An 11,751-nucleotide genomic window follows, 5' to 3' on the forward strand; every position below is an offset into this window, starting at 1 on the left:
TCCTTCTCAAGCCCCTCCAGTTCCAGCTCCTTGTTGTAGCAATGCTCTGGTTGGAGGAAGACAGTCCATGAGCGAATGATTGAGGAAGATTTGGTGGCATACAAATTTCACTCGGTCGAGGAAGAACTTACCATGAAGCTTCCCGCTAAACTCCTCGCAAACCTCCTCAATATGCGCCTCCAAGACATCTTTCTTTTTAGTCAGCTGTGTGACCTTCTCCTCTAGCGTTTGCTTCTCCTGAGTGAAGGCACTAACGGCGGCCTTGAGGTCCTTAATCTCCTCCTCCAACTTGCCGACTGAAGCCAGCTTCTCATCGGCAAGCCGGGCCTTGGTCCTTGCCTCCTTTTGGGCCAGCGCCAGGTCCTTGTCTTTGTTCTCCAGAGCCTGCTTCATGGTTTCTAAAGAAATAGAAGTCCCAAGCCTCGTTACAAGTTGGGTGTTCTCGCTATGAACATCTGTCGAGGCGGAATGACTCAGATCAAAGGGCAAAACAATATGCAGCTGCTAGACGGGGGAAATAGCTTACCTCCCAGAGCCTTCTTCTCTTTCTCCAGTCGGGCACTCTTGAGCTTCTCAGCCTCTAGATCAAGTCGAAGGGACGTCACCTCCTTCTCCATCGCAATGTAGTTGGACCCCATCTCACAAGTCCTCTGCAACATGCAACAAACAATCAGTCGGGAGATTAAAGAAGAGAAACCAAAGGATTAACACACGAACATCCAGACAGGCACCGCTGGAAGGAACAAGTTAGACCAGTACCAGATCCTGAAGTACCCTCTGCCTGCCGATTCGACCGCGCACTACCGAGTGGAACAAGTTAGACCAGTACCAGATCCTGAAGTGCCCTTGGGCAACACACTCGGTCGTACCCCCCCCCCACCGAGAGGAACAAGCTTGACCAATGCCAAATTCTCAAGTATACTCTGGTTATTGGGTCAGACAAGCGCCCCCAAGAGGAGCGAGCTCGATCAATACCAGATCTTGAAGCACCCCCTGATCTACCCTCACTCGGATTAGCCATTGAGTCGGCAATGAAGAAGATAGAGGACAACGATGCTGGAGGATCTGCTTCATTCGGCTAACTCCCGAGTCAGCAAAGAAGAGGATCCCACCTATTATCTCACCAATATATGAGTGGTGCCGGGCGTCCTGAATGCCTAGCGACAGTTCTAAAGACTACCACCGATTGCCTGCAATCGATGGCAGTCTCGAGGACTACACCCAGTGGGTGCACTTGGCGTGCCCCCACTGGAAAGTGACTCATTGATGAGCTTAAAAAACTACAAACAGCCTCGGGGCGAAACGACCAAACGTTTTAAGACTACAACCGACTGCTCCAATCAATGGTAGCCTCGGGGACTACACCCAGTGGGTGCACTCAGCGTGCCCCCAGTGGACCATGTCCACTCGGCCACGCTTCGACTAAGTTCCGAGTGTACAAAAAAAGGTTCAAAGACTCCTGCTGACTTAGCCCAGTCAACAGGAGCATCGGGGACTACACCCAGTGGGTACACTCAGCGTGCCCCCACTGGATCTTGAACACACACCTAGTGGGTGTTCCCTACGCAAACCCACTGAAAAGAATCTTACCAAGAGAAATAAGAAAAACTTTGACTGGAAATCATACTCACAATGGTAGTTACTCGGACGTTGGTCTGGAGCGCTGCGCTAGCGTTGTAAGCCTCCTTCAGTCGGTCGCACATCAACCCCACCTGGATCAGAGCCTCTTTACTTGCCCCCACCTGATCCTCAGGGACATGATACATGGGAAAGGAGGTAGCTGGGGTCGACAGAGTCACATGCGTCGATCTCGGGGCCAGAATCACCGCTGCTCCACTCGAAGGGACCTGGGCAGACCCTGCAGGTGGCACCACGTTGACGAAGATGTCGAGCCACCTTGAGCCAGAGGACTCGACCTCACTGTCTTTGCAGCAACCTTCGACGGAGAGATGCGGGCCACTCGGCGAGGGGAGGCATCTGGCATGGGCGTGCCGGCACTTGGTGCCCCTCCTTGTGGCATCTGGATTGGGCAGGTCAGCTCTCTCGTCATCGTCCAGCTGGATGACCTCGGGTGGAGCTACACGAATGCACAAACCAGACGAGTCAACGGATATCAATCAGAAAGAAATCCGGCCGTCTAAATTAGTTGGTACAAAATACCTTTGGAAGTGGCGGCGTCTGCAGCATCAGCGTCACTCGGACCCGGCTTGCGAGCTTGCGGGTCCGCGGAGGTCGCCGAGGTGTCGTTGCTGCAGAGGTCAAAGAGCACTCGGTCAACAGCTGAGTCAGCGCCGGGACAATCAAAGGGTCGACAAGAACACTCACATTGAAGCTATGGGCATGGCCACCTTGATCCATGACACCACGGCCTTCCGGGGCTTCGCGAAAACCTGCTTGGGCAATTTGGGCTACTTCTTGGCGGAGCTCTCCGCCTTGGCACGGGCATGCTTGGAGCTGCGAGTCACTCACCCCAATGCAGTCGGCTACTGAGTTTCGCTCGCCTTTCCCTTTTGGTCGTGGTGCGCCTTGGAGCAGGGTTCCCTAGGGGCCTCTGATTTTGCTTGAAGCTACGTCAGTATTTGTCACGCCCAATATGAGATACTATCCTAAAGAGACTCGAATGTCCCACCAAGGATAGAACCGCATATTGACACGCTTTTGCAAGGTGGATATCATTACATCAACATTTCATAATAGATGGGGATACATACAAAGGCATACAATGCCACAAGAATACATCAACCTCATACAAGAGATCAACATCCGACTATGGATGAAACACAAACAGAAACTCAAACAATATCCACCCTGCTAGCCCAGGCTGCCGACCCGGAACCTAACCCAAGATTGGCGAAGAAGAACTCCAACACGAGTAAACATTGCTCTCGCGTCATGATCACCGCATAACCTGTACCTGCAACTGTTGTTGTAGTAAACTGTGAGCCACGAGGACTCAGCAATCCCATTACCATGGGTATCAAGACTAGCAAAGCTTAATGGGTAAGGAAGGGGTAAAGTGGTGAGGTTGCAGCAGCGACTAAGCATGTATGGTGGCTAACTTACGAATACAAGAGTAAGATGAGAAGCTACGCAAACGGTCGCCAACTAGTAATGATCAAGAAGTGATCCTGAACTACTTACGTTCAAACATAACCCCAAAACCGTGTTCACTTCCCGGACTCCGCCGAAAAGAGACCATCACGGTTACGCAACGCGGTTGGTGTATTTTTAATTGGGTTTACTTCAGGTCCTCTACAACCGGATATTAACAAATTCCCATCTGCCACATAACCGCGGGCACGGCTCTCAAAAGTTTAAACCCTGCATGGGTGTCCCAACTTAGCCCATTATAAGCTCATGATCCGCAGAGACAATCCTCCATCGCGGGACATCCGATCAGACTCGGGGTCCCGGTGCACAAGACATTTCGACAATGGTAAAACAAAACCAGCAAGACCGCCCGAATGTGCCGACAAATCTCGATAGGAGCTGCACATATCTCGTTCTTAGGGCACACCGGATGAGCCAGACGTCGGGTTGGCATAGACCCTGGTTGCCCAGGGGGCGCCGGACATCGCTCGGTTTGGACCAACACTCAGAGGAGCACTGGCCCGGGGAGGCTAAAATAAAGATGACCCTCGGGAGCGCGACTCCCTAGGGAAAAATATAGGTAGTGGGTAGGCAAATGTGAAACCAATGTTGGGTCTTGCTGGAAGAGTTTTATTCAAAGCGAACTGTCAAGAGGGTCCCATACCCCTCATCGTGTTAGGGACGCAAAATCAATGAACATAACACCGGTATGACGGAAACTAGGACGGCAAGAGTGGAACAAAACACCAGGCATAAGGCCGAGCCTTCCACCCTTTACCAGGTATATAGATGCATTAATTAAATAAGAGATATTGTGATATCCCAAGAATATCCATGAAATCCATGTCCCAACATGGAACAACCTGCACTGCACCTGCAACTAGCAACGCTATAAGAGGGGCTGAGCAAAGCGGTAACATAGCCAAACAACGGTTTGCTAGGAAGGGTAAAAAGGTTAGAGGCTATCATGGTAATTTGGGAGGCTTGATAAACAAGTGGTAGGTAGCGTGACATAGCGATAGCATCGTGACAACTAGCATAGCAACGATAGTAGTGAGATCCAAGGTGACGGTCATCTTGCCTGAGATCCCGCTAGGAAGAAGAACGAGTCCATGAAGAAGATGAAGCCACGTAGACAAACCAAGCGTAGTCGAACGAATCCTCACGATCGCAACAAAACAGGAACTATCGAGAAGAAGCACAACCGGAAAGAAGCAAACACATGGTAAACACTCAACACATGAACAAGGCATGATGCTCAACCAAGTATGATGCATGACGAAGCTATATGATGCTACATGGCAAGAGATGATGCGTACAAGAGCAACACATCAAAGCAAGTTTAAATGAGGCCGGGAACAACATATAACAATTCCGGAAAGACCCCATATGCAAATTTCGAAATTGGTCCAGATCTGATTAGAACACAATGTTGAAGTTGTTAAACATTAATTTAAAATGCATCAAGATGATCTACACGGTTTTCTAGTCAAGTTATATATAAAGTTCATTTAATTCGGAGCTATGGCCTAGAAGATATGAGCAAAACAAGTTGAACATGACATTGATGCAAAATGCATACAAACATCAAGCACACACTCCAAAACATGGATGCAACAAGGTAATATGAAACTACATGCAAAACTAAGCAAGTTTCATATAGAGCACACTCAAAACGGAGCAACGGTTCAACACATACACATGAAACAAGTTTAAAAGGACAAGCTGTCCAAAACAGCAACTAGGCATATAGCAAGCATCAAAACAATATGCTACAGCAGCTCCACATGAAAACAAAAGGCATGGACATGATGTACAGGTAAAACATGGAAAAATATGAACAATGAGCTATCTTCAGAAATCACTAAAACATGCTCAAAAGGACATGACAATATTGCAAATAATAACAGATTAACAGACTTAGCAGAAAATCACTGAGCATGACAGAAATAACATCAGGTTGCAATGTTTCGAGCTATCAAACAACATGTTATTGCAAGCTATGATGACAAACTTGAGCATGGAATGCTAGTACTAAAAGCACTTAACAAAACGCCCTTCATGAACGTATTCCAAAGATCAACAAAAAAGATGGTACCATCAATGAAAATAACAGTACATGGCAGGAAGAACGATAAGTAGGCATGTTGGGGAGCTTGTACCACTTACCACAAGGCATTTCATGGCATGTGAAGTCCACCAACAGTAAGATGACATATTTATGAAGCTAAGAATGGCAAGAGAAAGTTCATAGGGTGCATGGATCACTAGCAAAACACATGGCAAAACTGAACTTAATGGTAACAGGCTGACAGCAACATTATTTAGCAAGTTTGGAGCATGATAATAACAAGCTACATCAGGCTATAAATGCAACCAATGGCAGGTATGGATAAATCATAACATGTATAACAAAACATCCTTAGTGAACATCTCCAGATTATGCATAGAATGACTTGTAGCAGCAGGTTTATATAGCATTACAATGTAACAGGAAAAGGACAGCAAAAACTGTCTGAAAACAACATCATGGAGCCTATTTTTTATGCTTGTGATAGTTACCACATAGCTCCTAAAAATACAAGACTTACACTACTTTAAAGATGGCATGATGGAGCTCAAAACACATGTAGATATATAGCACATAGGATGCACACACAAAATGCAACAAAAATGACAAATCAGCAAGTTCTGTTAACCTACAGCAGACAACATCATATAGAACTCTTGCAATGATGATTAGGGCATCAAGATGAACTTAAACAAGCATGCCATAGTACAATAAAATGAAGATCATCACATTATGAACATTTTGATATATCATACACTCAAAACGGAGCAATATGCAAGGAGATATGGCATGATGAACCTAGGCACATGAAATAGGAATTTCGGGACAGAAAAAATAGACCTCGCGGGAAAACGGGATCGGGCGGGTCAGCAGATCCGTTTGGCTCGCGGGATCTGGGACGGAACTGGACGGGGCTATCCAGGTCGGGGGTTGGAAGAAAACCCATGGCAATGGCGTCGTGTGGCTCCGGCGACGCTCGGGATGGCCGGGAATGGATCCGTGGCGGCGCGGGCTTTCCGGATCTGGGCGCGGAGGGGTTGGAGGCGACGAATCCGGCGGCGTCCACTGCGGTCTGGCACAGAGGGGGAGAGAGAGATCGTGAGGGGAGGGAGGAGAAGGAGACGGGCAAGGGAAGGAGCAGCAGGGCGGCGGGGTCCGGCCTGCTGGTCGTGGTCGCCGGCGGGCGGCGCGACGAGGTTCGCCGGCGGGAGGCGGCTCTGGATCGGGAGCTCCTCTCCCGATCTGGAGCGCTCGGGCTTGCGGGCATGGAGGGGCCCGGCTGACTCGGGCCCGGGGCGGGCCGGATGCGGGCCTGCAGGGCCGCGACGGCGGGGATGCGCAGGGAGGCGCGTGGCCGCCTCTGATTGGCTGGGCGGTGGCTGGCGGCGGCGCTGGCGTGTGGAGCGGCGACAAGTGGTGGAGAGGGGTTTGGCCGGTGCGGAAAACGAGGGCGGCGGTGCTGATTTCGAGGAGGGGGAAGGCCAAAAATGGCATGTGGGTGTGCTTAAATAGGGTAGGGGCTAGGGAGGGGAATTTGGAGCATTTTGGAGCCTCCGATCGCGATCCGACGGATCCGATCGAGAGGGGAGTTTAGGGGGGGGGTGAAAATGGGCTGTGTAGAAGGCCATGGGCTGCGGGGGAGAAGAGAGAGAGGCCCGGTAGCAGTTTCCGGAGACCGAAAACGTCCGACGATTAAACCGGCAACGGCGCAGCTACGAGTTACGGTTGGGCTATCAAGCGGACTCCGAATGCGATGAAACTTGGCAGGCGGTCTACTTACAACACAACAACACTGCACGCCAACTTTCATCCCATTCTGAGAACTTTTTTATGCCACTTATAAAATAATATTTCAGGCGTGCCACGGCGCGTGCGAGTGTGAAAGGGGCTCGGAATGGACAACAGAAAGAACTGGGAGACCCGAACGGATGCAAGTTTGAAAAACATGAGGATGCATATGATGACACGACAAAATGCAACACGCAAGCAAATGACATGGCAAGGACGGCGAATAACTGAAAGACACCTGGCGCATCGGATTCGGGGCGTTACAGTATTTCCCCAAAGAGGAAGGGATGATGCAGCACAGCGGCGGCAGGTATTTCCCTCGGATATGAAACCAAGGTTATCGAACCATTAGGAGAACCAAGCACACAACGTAAACAACCCCTGCACACAGATAACAAATCCTCGCAACCCGACGTGTTAAAGGGGTTGTCAATCCCTTCCGGGTACGGCGCCTCAAGATAGGCAAACGGACGCAAGATAAATTGTAGTAGATTGATAGATCGAATGCAAAATAAAATAAATAAGAATAAATTGCAGCAAGGTATTTTTGTATTTTTGGTTTAATAGATCTGAAAATAAATGCAAAGGAAAAGTAGATCGCAAAGGCAAATATATGAGAAAGAGACCCGGGGCCGTAGGTTTCACTAGTGGCTTCTCTCGAGAAAAATAGCAAACGGTGGGTGAACAAATTACTTTTGGGCAATTGATAGAACTTCAAATAATCTTGACGAGATCCAGACAATGATCATTACATAGGCATCACGTCCAAGATTAGTAGACCGACTCCTGCCTGCATCTACTACTATTACTCCACACATCGACCGCTATCCAGCATGCATCTAGTGTATTAAGTTCATTGAGAAACGGAGTAATGCAATAAGAATGATGACATGATGTAGACAAGATCTATCTACATAGAGATATACCCCATCGTTTTATCCTTAGTAGCAACGATACATACATGTCGGTTCTCCTTCTGTCACCGGGATCAAGCACCGTAAGATCGAACCCACTACAAAGCACCTCTTCCCATTGCAAGATAAATAGATCAAGTTGGCCAAACAAAACCCAAATATCAGAGAAGAAATATGAGGCTATAAGAGATCATGCATATAAGAGATCAAAGAAACTCAAATAACTTTCATGTATAAAAAGATATAACTGATCATAAACTCAAAGTTCATCAGATCCCAACAAACACACCGCAAGAAGAGTTACATCATATGGATCTCCAAGAGACCATTGTATTGAGAATTCAGCGAGAGAGAGGAAGCCATCTAGCTACTAACTACGGACCCGAAGGTCTACAAAGAACTACTCACGCATCATCGGAGAGGCACCAATGGAGGTGGTGAACCCCATCTGAGATGGTGTCTAGATTGGATCTGGTGTTTCTGGACTCTGCGGCGGCTGGATCAATATTTTGTCGATTTATAGAGCAAAGAGGCGGTCCGGGGGCACCCGAGGTGGGCACAACCTACCAGGGCGCGCCTGGGCCTCCTGGCGCGCCCTGGTGGGTTGTGCTCTCCTCGGAGCACCCCCCAGACGCAGCCAGGGCCCATTATGTGTCTTCTGGTCCATAAAAAATCTCCGCGAAGTTTCGTTGCATTTGGACTGCGTTTGATATTGATTTCCTGCGATGTAAAAAACATGCAGAAAACAACAACTGACACTTGGCACTATGTCAATAGGTTAGTACCAAAAAATAATATAAAATGACTATAAAATGATTATAAAACATCCAAGATTGATAATATAACAGCATGGAACAATCAAAAATTATAAATTCGTTGGAGACGTATCAGCATCCCAGGCTTAACTCCTACTCGTCCTCGAGTAGGTAAGTGATAAAAACAGAATTTTTGATGTGGAATGTTGCCTAACATGTCATATCATATTCTTTTCTTTGTACATTGGACATTTGGACTTTTATGTGATTCAAAGCAATAGTCTAGTTTTGACATGATAATTTAAATACTCAAGCATATCAACAAGCAACCATGTCTTTCAAAATATCAACGCTAAAATAAGTTATCCCTAGCCCATCATGCTCAACCATTGATCCATTCATGAAGCACATTCACATATTAGCTACACCCAATACTTAAGTACGATCATATTGCCTCATAGTTGGTGCTTTCATGAGAGAAGATGGAGACTCAAATTCAAAATAAAAATTGCATAAAGTAAAAGAAAGGCCCTTCGCAGCGGGAAGTAGGGATTTGTAGTGGTGCCAGAGCTCAAAGCGAAAAACTTAGAGATAAAAACATTTGGGAGGTGTATCCTTCCCACCAACGAAAACGACTTAGAGTTCCCAACACTTTCCATGCTAGATATATCATAGGCGGTTCCCAAACAGAAAATAAAGTTTATTCCTTTTTCCACCATACTTTCACTTTCCATGGCTAGCCGTATCCACGGTTGCCCTCCATACCAACACTTTCCAAGGAATTTATTATTGACAACATAAAGTAAATTCATTTTTCATTTCGGGACTGGGCATCCCTAAAACCTTTGCCTTACTCTCGTGCAATGACAAGTGAATAAACACTCATCTTGAGAATAACACATCTAGCATGCAAAATATTAGCCACCCTCACCGCTCCGTGAGCGAAACGAACACACAAAAGAGAAGTTTATTTTGAAAATTAGAGATGGCACATGCAAATTTGCTTAGAACGGCAAAAGAATACCGCATATAGGTAGATATAGTGGACTCATGTGGCAAAACTGGTTTAAAGGTTTTGGATGCACAAGTAGAGATCATACTTAGTGCAAAATGAAGGCTAGCAAAAGATTGAGAAGCGACCAACCAAGAAACGAATAATCTCATAAGCAAGCATTAAGCATAAATAACACTGAATAATGCACCACAAGTAAGATATAGTTTCATTGCATGACTATTGATTTCGTGCTTGCATAGGGAATCACAAACCTTAACACCAATATTCTTACTAAAGCATAATTACTCATCAACATACTCACATATCACATCATCATATCTCAAAACTATTACTAAGAATCAAGTTTATTTTGTCCAATGATCTTCATGAAAGTTTTTATTATATCCTTCTTGGATATCTATCACTTTGGGACTAATTTTCATGTGTTGCTTTTCATAAGCTCAAACAAATATAAGTGATGATCATGAGCATATTTTTTTCTATGTCTCAAATTAATTGAAGTGAAGCAAGAGAGAATTTCTTGAAAATTTTACTAACTCTCAAATAAATCTAAGTGAAGCAAGAGAGCATTTCTTCAAAAATACTAAAGCACAACGTGCTCAAAAAGATATAAGTGAAGCACTAGAGCAAGTCCATAGCTCATAAAAATTTAAGTGAAGCAAAGAGAGCAATTCTAACAAGTCATGACATAATTTTGGCTCTCCCAAATAGGTGTGTCCAGCAAGGGATCAAGACTTAAAACACAAATAAAACAAGCAAAGACTCATATCATTCAAGACGCTCCAAGCAAAACACATAGTATGTGACGAATAAAAATATAGCTTCGGGTAAAATACCGATGTTCATTAGAAGAAAGAGGGGATGCCACTCGGGGGTATCCCCAAGCTTAGTTGGTTGCTCATTTTTGGATAATAGTTGGGATGCCGGGGCATCCCCAAACTTAGGCTCTTCTACTCCTTATTCCTTCATCCATCGTAAGATAACCCAAAACTTGAAAACTTCAATCACACAAAACTCAACAAAACCTTCGTGAGATCCGTTAGTGTGAGAAAAATAAATCACTACTATAAGTGTTGTGTCACACCAATTCATATTTTATTTTTGCAGTATATCTACGGTATTCCAACTTTTCTATGGCAAAAACTCATCAAACAAAACCATAGAGCCATCAAAATAAGCACACAATGCAAAGAAAACAGAATCTGTCAAAACAGAACAGTCTGTAGTAATCTGATTTGTTTGAATACTTCTGGAACTCCAAAAAATCTGAAATATTAGGACGACCTGGGTAATTTGTATATTAATCTTCTGCAACAAGAATCAGGGAAAAATCACTTTTCTGTGATTTATGAAAATTATTTTCGTGAGTGCATAAGTTTCTGTTTTTCAGCAAGATCAAACAACTATCACCCAAGAAGATCCTAAAGGCTTTACTTGGCACAAACACTAATTAAAACACAATCATAAAAGTAGCATAATTGTGCTAACACACAAGAACAGGAAGCAAAAAGCAAAAATAAATTTTATTCATTGGGTTGCCTCCCAACAAGCGTTATAGTTTTACGCCCTTAGCTAGGCATAAAACAAGGATCTAAGTCTTGCCATCCTTCTTCTTAATTTTCTTAGAGGTGTTTTCAACATGGGGTTTTGTAAACACAACATAAAAGATATTATCCATAGAAACTTTAGCATTCCTAAGTTGGTTTTCATCATGACCCCTTTGATTTCCCGCAACAATCCAAGAGTAATGTTGATTAACATTATTGAAAACTTGTTGGATTATATCTAAAACGGGGACTTCTTTTTTATGATTCTCATCAAAGATTTTATTATCCCCAAGCAAATTCCTTAGTGCATAATCACTATTGTAAAGAATTTCATTTATCACGGGTTTTTCACGATTCATACCATAAAAATCAAAGAGTTCCCTAGCTTCCCGTATTATGTGATCATATTCATTCATAAGGACAAGGGTGGCCAACTTTTTAGCCCTAGGATTCTTTATAACGGGAAGCTCAAAAAACAATCTTTGCAAAGTAGGATGGGTACGAATAAATTTATTTCAAGTTTCAGAACTAGTGCTGAAATAGCATCCGCATAAGATCTAGTAGTCTTAAG

The sequence above is a fragment of the Triticum aestivum genome, chromosome 5D, assembly GCF_018294505.1.
Source record: "Triticum aestivum cultivar Chinese Spring chromosome 5D, IWGSC CS RefSeq v2.1, whole genome shotgun sequence".
Lineage (NCBI taxonomy): Eukaryota > Viridiplantae > Streptophyta > Magnoliopsida > Poales > Poaceae > Triticum > Triticum aestivum.